The sequence below is a fragment of the Aquarana catesbeiana genome, linkage group LG03 (assembly GCF_042186555.1).
Source record: "Aquarana catesbeiana isolate 2022-GZ linkage group LG03, ASM4218655v1, whole genome shotgun sequence".
NCBI lineage: Eukaryota > Metazoa > Chordata > Amphibia > Anura > Ranidae > Aquarana > Aquarana catesbeiana.
Genome location: NC_133326.1, coordinates 678,215,396 through 678,226,884, shown reverse-complemented (window position 1 = coordinate 678,226,884; position 11,489 = coordinate 678,215,396).

Below are 11,489 nucleotides of genomic sequence, written 5' to 3'. Positions count from 1 at the left end.
CCAGGCGGCCCGGGTTCGACTCCCGGTATGGCAAACGCAAGACCTTTTAATGACCCGCACGCTCCTAGTGCTGAAACCTCCAAAGCTGTTTCTCCATTGTAACCTCCAATCATTCCCTAGTTGTCAAAGCCAGGAATGCAGACAAGACAGGTCAAGCTGAGTCGGGAACAGGAAATCAAATAATACCAGGAACAGGGGCAGCTGAAGATCATCCAGCAACTAATGGCTCATGCTGCTTGCTTTAAATAGGCCACTGGAATCTTTCATGCATTTGTGTGCGCTTTGGCGTACGCACATGAATTCTCCTGGCCGTTCTTGCTCTTCTGCACATTCGCATTGGCAAATTTCTATGTGCCAATCTTCTACGAACCATTCTCTCATACAGACATTATCCTTTATTTCACACCTTTGTAAAAGCCCTTTTGAATTCCTCTTTGCTTTTTGCTTTCCGTTGTGATGAAACAAAGGGAAGCATGTCACATAGATGGAAAATGCCTCTCTGTTTTTCCAGGGTGAGTAGACATTGTATCTTGCAATGTCTGTTTGATGCAGAGTTAAAGATTTCAGCTGGGTGGAATATGGAGGAGGGCAAAAGAGCATTGAAAGCTTGAGCTGCCGGTCACTTTTCCATCCATATGGCTTCTTGGAAAACTGAAGGGATGAAGAGTAGTGGTTTTCATGGATTAAGGACCCCAAGACTCAAAAAAAGTGTAGAGTTCAGTGTCCCGTGTGAGGATTGAACTCCCAACCTTCAGATTATGAGACTGATGCGCTACCTGCTGCGCTAACAAGGCTGAAAGGCAATGGGAATATGCGCGTCACTGCTGGCCACCATACCTGGAAGATGATGGAGGCGTAACTATTTTTTTTTATGTTATTTTTCTCTATTTTTCCCAACTAGAGGCAGAAAGTTTTCCCATATGGTCTAGTGGTCAGGATTCCTGGTTTTCACTCAGGTGGCCCGGGTTTGTCCCCTGGTATGGGAAATGCAAGACCTTTTAATGACCCGCACACTTCTAGTGCTGAAACCTCCAAAGCTGTTTTTCCATTGTAACCTCCAATCATTCCCTTGTTGTCAAAGCCAGGAATGCAGACAAGACAGGTCAAGCTGAGTCAGGAACAGGAAATCAAATAATATCAGGAACAGGGGAAGCTGAAGGTCATCCAGCCATTAATGGTGCAACGGTAGCATGTCCGACTCTAGACTAGAAGGTTGTGAGTTCAAATCACATTTGTGGGTGGGTGGGGGTCATGTTGGTTTTCATAGTCACCTACTTAACCCAGGTTCATCCAGTGTTTCCATGTCCCATCGTCTACTGCAGTGGTTCTCAACTCCAGTCCTCGGGACCCACCAACAGGCCAGATTTTAAGTATTACCCTGGGGAGTTGCAGACTAGAATACTGCAATCACTGAGCAGCAAGTGATATCACCTGTGATGTATTTCAGCTATCTTGCAAACCTGGCCTGTTGGTGGGCCCTGAGGACTGGAGTTGAGAACCACTGGTCTACTGGGACTCTCACCTACACGGCATTCATTCACCTCTAGATTACCTTCAGAAGGCTGGGTGAACAGCCAAACCAAAAAATATGCTGTAGAACTGGAAGAAGCTCCACATCTGGGCTTTCAGCAATGGGTAGAGGGTCGCAAAGCCTCGAATTAATGGGAAAGAAGCATGTAAAACCTGCAAGGGTCAGAAGGTGGTTTCTGGCTTTGCAAGGCTTTACATTTTATGAAGAACACAGGCCAGGGACCTAGCAAGAGAATGCTGATGGACTGCCACACTGCCCTACTGGAAAAATATGCTCCCTCCCTAAGTTTGGAGCGCAGGGGAAGTCTATGTGGGGCACTGGCTGGCAGAATCTTGGACGGCTTACATATTTTACCTAGGGATCTAACATATGCGTGCTGAGAGGCTTGTGGCTGATGTGGAGTAAACTAACTTTTTGTTTTCTCACAATACTAAGCGGGTATTTCTGGATCTTTGAGCCTTGAGGTGTTGTAGAGCTTTGGGTGGGATAAAGCTTACATTCCTAAGTCCACATCTTACCTTGTAGCCAGACCTCAGTGTGAATCTTAGGTTTCCACAAACCTTGATATATGCAAGCTGACTGATGCTCAGAGCTGTCCCTCCTGCTCTCTCTCTCTGTGCTTTGGGAGCCTGCTGCTGGGTGAAAGGCCTGAGTGCTGACAGAACACTAAGAAAAGATACAAGTGCTGCCTGTATGTTTGGGGATCCCAGTAGGAGGCACCCTGTTTGTCAAGAAATAACCTGAGTTTAGCTAGTGGCTGTGACATAATTAACCACTTAAGGACCAGAAGAATTTGACCCCTTAATGACCAGAGCACTTTTACAATTTGGCATTGCGCTGCTTCAACTGGTAATTGCACGGTCATGCAATCCTGTACCCAAACAAAATTTGCGTTCTTTTTTTCACACATATAGAGCTTTCTTTTGATGATATTTGATCACCTCTGAGATTTTTATTTTTTGTGATATAAACGAAAAAATACCAAAAATTTTGAAAAAAAATGATATTTTCTACTTTTAGTTATAGAAAAAATCCAATAAACTACATTTTAGTCATAGATTTAGGCCAAAATGTATTCAGCCACATGTCTTGGGTAAAAAAATCTCAATAAGCGTATATTTATTGGTTTGCGCAAAAGTTAAAGCGTCTACAAACTATGGTACATTTTCTGGAATTCACGCAGCTTTTAGTTTATGACTGCCTATCTCATTTCTTGAGGTGCTAAAATGGCAGGGCAGTGCAAACCCCCCCCCCCTCTTTCTTTTGGAAAGAAGACACCCCAAGGAAATTTCTGATAGGTAAGTTTCTGATAGAAGCAGAATAATTTATTTTGGGATGTAATTCCACATATACCCATGCCATGTTTGAACAATATATCATTAAGTGACAACTTTTTGTAAAAAAAAAAAACATTCATTCTCCCGAAACTTCTGGCAAAATATATAATATGGACTCAACATGCCTTTCAGCAAATAGCTTGAAGTGTCTACTTTCCAAAATTAGGTCATTGGGGGGGGGGGGGGTTGTGCTATCTTGACATTTCAGGGCCTCAAAAACTGTGATAGGTAGTGAGGAAGTGAAATCACCATTTTACACCCTTAGAAATCCTGAAGGCGGTGATTGGTTTTCAGGGTCTCGTACGCGGCTAGGCTCCCAAAAAGTCTCACACATATGGTATCCCCGTACTCAGGAGAAGCAGCAGAATGTATTTTGGGATGTAATTTCACATATACCCATGCCATGTTTGAACAATATATCATTTAGTGACAACTTTGTGTAAAAAAACAAAATTGTAATTTTACCGAAACTTGTGGCAAAATATAAAATATTCCATGGACTCAACATGCCTATCAGCAAATAGCTTGGGGTGTCTATTTTCCAAAAAGGGGTCATTTGGGGGGGGGGGGGGTGGGGTTGTGCTATCTTGGCAGAGGGGAGGGCAAAAGCTTTAATTCCAATAGCCAGGACTTGTCCAGGACACAGAGCGCTGACTGTGTGTCTCAGGTGATTCAACCTGACAGGGAGAGGTTCAAAACCTGGAGAGGATCAGAGGTCTCCTTGGTGGCTGATGCTCGAGTTTTCAAGGCTATTTGGTGATTAATCTAAGCTCCTTCCCAATACTAGCTGTGGATAACTATCTTCCTTTTTGGATAAAGGCCCTGGCTGGGTATTTATCCGCAGGCTGCTAAAAGCATGCCTTTTGGTAAGCACGCAATGTGGAAGAGGTGTCATATCACAAGAACCCACATTTATGTGTTATATATGGACTGTTCATTTATTGCTATCACTTATGCTGTTTGTGTATATTAGTTCACACATAATCACTGATTTGGACTATTTTATTCTTTATTTAAGTTTTTTAGCACTGCTACTTTGTATTGTATATCTGTATCTGTGTGTATTTCACAGTTTTAGCAGCTGCTTGTTTTGTATTTACATATGTAATTTAGTGCAGTATTTTTCACTTTTTTATTAAATAATAGATATTTGAATTTTCTTTCAAATTTGGCTGTTAGTGAACGTAACAAATACAAATTTACCTGAAGTCACAAATTATCCGAAATAAAGAATGCCACATCTAAACAAACGGAACAAAACTAAATAATAATAAATATTAATAATAATAATAATAAAATTGTTTTTATTATTATTATGTTTTATTCTTAATTTGTTACTTTCCATTCATTTAGATATGGCATTTGTTATTATGGATAATTCGTAACTTCGAATAAATTCGTATTCGTTACGTTCGCTAAAAGCCAAATTTGAAAGGAAATTCCAATACCTATAATTTAATAGTTAGTAATAGTTAAGTTATTATTAGTTAGTTATTATTTCCGATTTTTGAGTCTTTGAACCCTCTAACTTTTTTGTTCTAATTTTCTGATTTTCGTTCTTTTGAATTTTCTGATTTTCATTCTTATTTTTGGGTTTCTGAATTTCCGGATTTTCGAATTTTCGATTTTCCAATTTCCGAATTTCCAAAAATTCACATTTTTGGATTTCCAAATTGCGAATTTCCAAATTTTCAAATTTCCAAATTTTCGAATTTCCAAATTTCCCAAACATTCGGAAATCCGATAATTCTAATATTCGGAAATATTCAGAAATTTGAAAATTTGGAAATTTGGATTTTACCAAATTAGTCAAAATTTGTTAAAAAACGAATTTGAAGCTAAACGAATTGCGCATGTCTACTCAAAATGTGATGGCCATCTCATCTTTTGAGACCCTGTGTTAGTGTGTCCTAGGACTGTGCAGTGCTGTACCCTACGCTAATACTCCACTAGTGTGTGGTAGCATTGGGAATATTCACCAATGCAGAGACCAGGTTGGTCAGGACAGGAGGGACAATAAAAGCGGGTGTCACGCCTAAATCTGCGTTTTCTGCAGACACAACATCCTCTTTGGGGTGTTCTTTGGGTAGGGGTACCAGGGAGGACATACGGAAAATGACTCTCATGCAGCCGGCTCACTGCATTTGCATTGGGAAGGTAGGGCACAGCACTGTCTGTAAACAGAAGGGCTCTGATGATCTCTTCCTGGAATTTTAGAAAGGATCCAGTTTGTCCTGATGCTTTGTATAGCACTTAAGCATTCAGCAGAGCCGATTGGGATAAATATACAGGCACTTTTTTACACCAGTGTCTGGCTAGCCACTGCACCAGCTTGAACTGCACTTATGGGATTCACCACGTATTACTGCAGTGCTGGTTTGACTACGACCAGGATGTACTAGGCCACTGGTGCTTGCCAGTTCACCAGAAGGATGAGCAGCACTAGTACTGGCTCTCTGCTCCATATGGGAGCCCTGCAGTTCTTGCACCTCAACAACAGAAGAACAGGGTCGGGTACGCCTGAACTTAGCAGGGACCACTCCTTCGTCAGAGCTATCTGTCAGGGTGCCACTGCTGTCTACTGGTTCATATACTGAGCCTGAATCTGACAGTGAGGTGGCTTCCCCATTGCTTTCATCTGTCATGCTTAGCAACGTGTAGGCCTCTTCACTACTGTACCTCTGTTTGGACATGTTGGCCACTAAATTTACAGGTACAGCTAGTGCAACTCACAGGCAAACTGCTTCAATCACTACCAAAAATTAACTGTTAGCGTTCGCAGGGATCAGGCCTGACTCTGCAAACATTGCAGTTTTGTGTGTTGTGTTTTGTAAGTGACAGTGATCGATTGATTGATACTGTACTTGGGTGGGCTGGTTGGGCGAAGGGGCTAAACGCAGGTGTTAGCAGGTGTCTGGGTTGATCCCTCTAATGCTGCATTTTTGGTAACACTAAACTATTGGGGACGCTAATGTAGTTCTGAACCGATCAAATATATTAATCCGTTCAGACACTATACTAGTAAGGGAGGTGTATGGTACGTGCGTGGGTGTTAGCACTACTGGCACTAATCTGATGCTGCCTGGGATTGACACTGACCCTAACTGACGCTAAAACCTGTACTGGGGGCAATCAGGGGGTTAAACCTTTATTCAGTAACATTAAATACAGCGATCAGAAAAGAGATCTGTACATTATATTAGTGACACTGGTGACAGGGGGTGAAAGGGTTAACTAGTGGTGATCAAGGTGTTAAACCTTTATTAGGGGGGTTTAGGGGGGTACCCTAAAGCTACCTGGGCCTACTACTAACTTCTACTAACTGCCCTAATGTACAGTACAGCGATCAATGAAAAATCGGAAAACTGCACTTGGTGACACAGTCACAGGGAGTGAAGGGGTTAACTGGGGGGGGATCAGGGGGTAAAATGTGTGCTTATGTGTACTGTGTCATGTTGGTGCAACTCACATTTGGATGTCCTCTCACTTCGCTCTAGAAGTGAAAAGGATTCCATGAGGGGAGGTGACATCACTTCCTCTGCCTGTGTTTACATTACACAGGCAGAGGACCATCTGCCCTTTGCCAGAACCGATCACCAGGTCCAGGCCAGAAATCATTGGCCTGGGCATGGAGACAGATCGGTTCTGAAATTAATCTGATCGCCGTGGGTGCACCGGCTGCCCCCTAGACGGCCCTTTGCCCAACATACAGCTACGATGATTCAACCAGGGGAGCCAACCTGCCGCAGTGTAACTGCGGTGGCTGGTCTCTAACTGGTTAAGCTGCGTCATTTGCAAAATAGGCATTATTGCTATGTGTTAAATAGGTTAAAGAAAACTAGGCCAAGTGACAACGGCCATAGAAATCCATTGCTGTTGGACGCTCCTGGAATAAAAGGGCATTGGCCCATACAGGAATAAAACCCACAACCTTGCCGTTATTAGAACCACGCTTTATCCAACTGAGCTAACCGGCCCAACCTTGCACAGGTGATGCCAGCCAAAGCTCCATTAATGCATCTTTGCAAAGGGGCCAAGTCCACAACCATTAAAATATAAACTAAGAGGCAGAGAGAGCTTTTCAAGAGCTTAAGATAGCATTGTGTAAGGGAGTAGGGTTGACCACCCCCAAGTTTAGTCAAGAATTTAACATACAAACCCCCCCCCCCTTTTAAATGGGCCTGGGAGCAGTCTTGTCCCATGAAATGAATGGGGAAGAACATCCAGTAGCATACCTCATCCGAAATCTAACCCCTGCAGAGAGGAACTATTTCATAGTGGAAAGAGAGTCTCTGGCCATAAATTTTGCACTAGCGTCCTTAAGGTATTACCTATTTGGCAAAAGCCTTCCATTCTCCTCTACAGTGGAAGGCTCAGAAAGGAGGGAGCAATGCAAGGGTCAGAAGGTAGTTTCTGGCTTTGCAAGGCTTTCTATTTTATGAAGAACACAGGCTGGGGACCTAGCAAGAGAATGCTGATGGACTGTCACGTGTCCATTTATGTTGGAAAAATCTGCTCCCTTTCAAAGTTCTGAGCACAGGGGAAGGCTATGTGAGGCACTGGATGGCAGAATCTTGGACGGCTCACATTTTTTACCTAGGGTTCTAACATATGCATGCTGAGAGGCTTCAGAGCTTGTGGCTGATGTGGAGTAAACTAACTTTTTTTTTCTCACAATCTTAAGAAGGTATTGTCCTGGATCTTGGATCCATGAGATGTTGTAAAGCTTTAGGTGGGATAAAGCTTAAATTCCTAGGTCCACATCTTACCTTGTAGCCAAACCTCAGTATGAATCTTAGCTGTCCACATACCTTGATATATGTAAACTGATTGATGCCCAGTGTTGTCTCTCTGTGCTTTGGGAGCCTGCTGCTGGGTGAAAGTCCTGAGTGCTGACAGAACACTAAAAAAGATACAAGTGCTGCCTGTGTGTTTGGGGATCCTATTAGGGGGCACCCTGTTAGTCAAGAAGTGACCTTATCTAGGTGCATAATTTATCTGCGTCATTAGAAAAATAGGCATTATTGCTATGTGTTGAATAGGTTCAAGAAAACTGGGCCAAGCGCCGACGACCATAGAAATCCATCGCTGTTGGACGCTACTGCAATAAAAGGGCGATGGCCCGTACCTTGGCGTGTTTGGATTGCATAAAAATACAAAACTGCACACCTACCCACTTAAATAACATGAACAGGGCAAATGTAAAACAATATTTTTTTGTGCTCTTTGTTGAAACATATAAATAGGGCTGCTATGGTAGCAAAGTAAATAACACACCTCCCATATCAGCCAATCCTTTGGAAAGCTTTAGCCTATCTGATTCCAGGCCCATATCAAAGGAACTCTATTTTATACTAAAGTTCGGGGTGGTCAACACTGGTCTCTTACACAATAATACCTTAAACCAGGGGTCTCAAACTGGTGGCCCTCCAGCTATTGCGAAACTACAAGTCCCATCATGCCTCTGCCTGTGGGAGTCATGCTTGTAACTGTCAGGCTTACAATGCCTAATGGGATTTGTAGTTTTGCAACAGCTGGAGGGCCGCCACTTTGAGACACATGCCTTAAACGTTTAAAGAGCTCTCTCTGCTCTCTATTCTTTTAATTTTAACGTAGTGGACATGGCCCCGTTGTTGAGATGCAAAAAAGGAGCTGCTGCAGCAGCAAAGTTTATCACAAAGCTCTTATGCCCCGTACACACGGTCGGACATTGATCGGACATCCTGACAACAAAATCCATGGATTTTTTCCGACGAATGTTGGCTCAAACTTGTCTTGCATACACACGGTCACACAAAGTTGTTGGAAAATCCGATCGTTCTGAACACGGTGACGTAAAACACGTACGTCGGGACTATAAGTGGGGCAGTAGCCAATAGCTTTCGTCTCTTAATTTATTCTGTGCGTGTGTGCCACTTTGTGCGTCGGATTTGTGTACACACGATCAGAATTTCCGACAACAGATTTTGTTGTCGGAAAATTTTATAGCAAGCTCTCAAACTTTGTTTTTCGGAAATTCCTATGGAAAATGTGTGATGGAGCCTACATACGGTTGAAATTTCCGACAACAGGGTCCTATCACACATTTTCCATCGGAAAATCCCATCGTGTGTACAGGGCATAATAGTATAATTAAATCCTTAGGAAGGTTCTGATTTTTTTTTTTTACTTAACATTGATTGAAAACAAGTTTTCATAGGTTTATTCTTGTTAATTAGAGGCTTTACGACCCCCAACCAGTGCTGTAGCCCAAATGTTAAGCTTCTTCTGGGACTATGGTACTTTTTTGACTTGGCTGTTAAATCAGCCTTACAAAAATAATATAGAGGTAACTGGATTCTGTGTAGGTGAGTGTCCCAGTCAATGGCATCACTAGGGGGGGCAAGAGGGGGCCCTGACCCCCCCCCCCAACATTATGCTGTGCCCCACCATTTGTCCCCCTAATTTAAAAAAAAAAATTTCAATTTTTTTACAAAAATGCAATGTCTAAGAGGGAGAGCGTCCCCAGTCAGCTCCTGCAGGTGATTACTCCCCTCTCTCTCTGCTTGCTGACACTGCATAATGCGAGCGCTCACACAACCACGGCCGCCCAATCTGCTCCTTCCCCTGCATCCTCAATGGCAGGGAAAAGAGCAAGTTGCAGGAAGGACTCCACCAGGACTCTCAGTTACTGAAAAAACAGACTGGTTTCTCCCATCCTTAGGACAGGAGAACCAGCCTGTAAATTACAAGAGATGCCTGCCCAGCACTGTCAATAGCAGGGGCAGGACAGCAAGAGGAGGCTGGGGAACCCCACAGTGGCAGAACACCAGGGCCCGGTGGCAGGACAACCTTTGCAACCCTGATAGTTCTCTCACTGCTTTGGACCCTTATAATTTCTTGGTATGCTGGTGACATATATCTCTTGTTTTCTGTCACCCTGGTGGGGCCCCAATACAGTAGGAAGGGAGCTCACTGCAGAACATGTGAAAGGGCCATTGTGGGATCGTAGTAAAGGGCCCCAGGATATATATAATTGTATTTTATAGTTGCCCCCTACTTTTGTCCCTGTCCCCCCATGTGCCCCCGCTAAATATGAAAGCTGGAGACGCCACTGGTCCCAGTAGGATAAGATGGTGAAACACTAGATGAAACTGGATTAATTAGCTGACTATGAAAATAAACGTGACCCTAACATGATATGAACACGTAACATGCTAATCTGGAGTCTTACGTGCTACCATTTCACCACAAAGTCTATAAAAATGGACCACTCAAAGGTCTTGGCTACTTTTGTGTCAATAATTCTGTGGTTGCTCAAAGAATGACATAAAACCCAGATAGCCCTGTGCCAGTCTGGCTTCCCCTGTGCAAGGTTGGGCCGGTTAGTTCAGTTGGGGCCAGGGCATATATGCAAATTTGGGATCTGATATAGTTCAAATGTAGCTGCTACAAACTGTTTCTTTTTATATATATTCATAAAATGTTTTAATACATTTTTTCTGCATTAATGTGAGACTATTGATAAGCAAGTGGTGGGACTTTATATGAAGCACACAGCAGCACAAAAGGAAGTCAAGTGACTGGGAAATACTGTTTATTCATGTTGTATAATCTAACATACAACTAAATGGTATATAACCTCCAAAAGCATTTGATCGTTTACAACATAAGTTACATAGTAGTCCGCAATCATTGAAACAGTTGTAGAACAGACAATGGATACGTATTATAAACATAGGTAAGTTAAAACCAAAACAAAACTAAATATATCAAAAAAATACGTTGGGGGAAGTCCTGGCAATTAGATTGCACACTGCCACATGCGTCAATTCCACAATCGAAAAGGTGACTAAAAAGTAGTATGCTTGTGTAATAGTTGTCCACGTACAAGCGGTACCCCTTTCCGAATAAGGGTGACACCAATTCCCAAACAGTCTTGCCAGCGCTCCCTCTGTAGTCTGGGCAGTTGTGGGGCTCCACATGACTATCTCTTACCTCGTAAACCATAACACTATTTGTAGTCTGGGGACCTAGCAAGAGAATGCTGATGGACTGTCACGCGTCCACTTTATGTTGGAAAAATCTGCTCCCTTCCTAAGTTCTGAGCACAGGGGAAGGCTATGTGAGGCACTGGCTGGCAGAATCTTGGATAGCTCACATTTTTTACCTAGGGTTCTAACATATGCATGCTGAGAGGCTCCAGGGCTTCTGGCTGATGTGGAGTAAACTAACTTTTTTTTTCTAACAATCTTAAGAAGCTATTGTCCTGGATCCTGGAGCATTGAGATGTTGTAGAGCTTTAGGTTGGATAAAGCTTAAATTCCTAGGTCCACATCTTACCTTGTAGCCAAACCTCAGTATGAATCTTAGCTGTTTGCAGGCCTTGATATGTGCAAACTGATTGATGCCCAGGGTTGTCTCTCTGTGCTTTGGGAGGCTGCTGCTGGGTGAAAGTCCTGAGTGCTGACAGAACACTAAAAAAGTGCTGCCTGTATGTTTGGGGATCCTATTAGGGGGCACCTTGTTAGTCAAAAAGTGACCTGAGTTTAGCTAGTGGCTAAGACCTAATCTGCGTCATTGGAAAAATAGGCATAATTGCTATGTGTTGAATAGGTAAAGAAAACTAGGCCAAGCGCTGA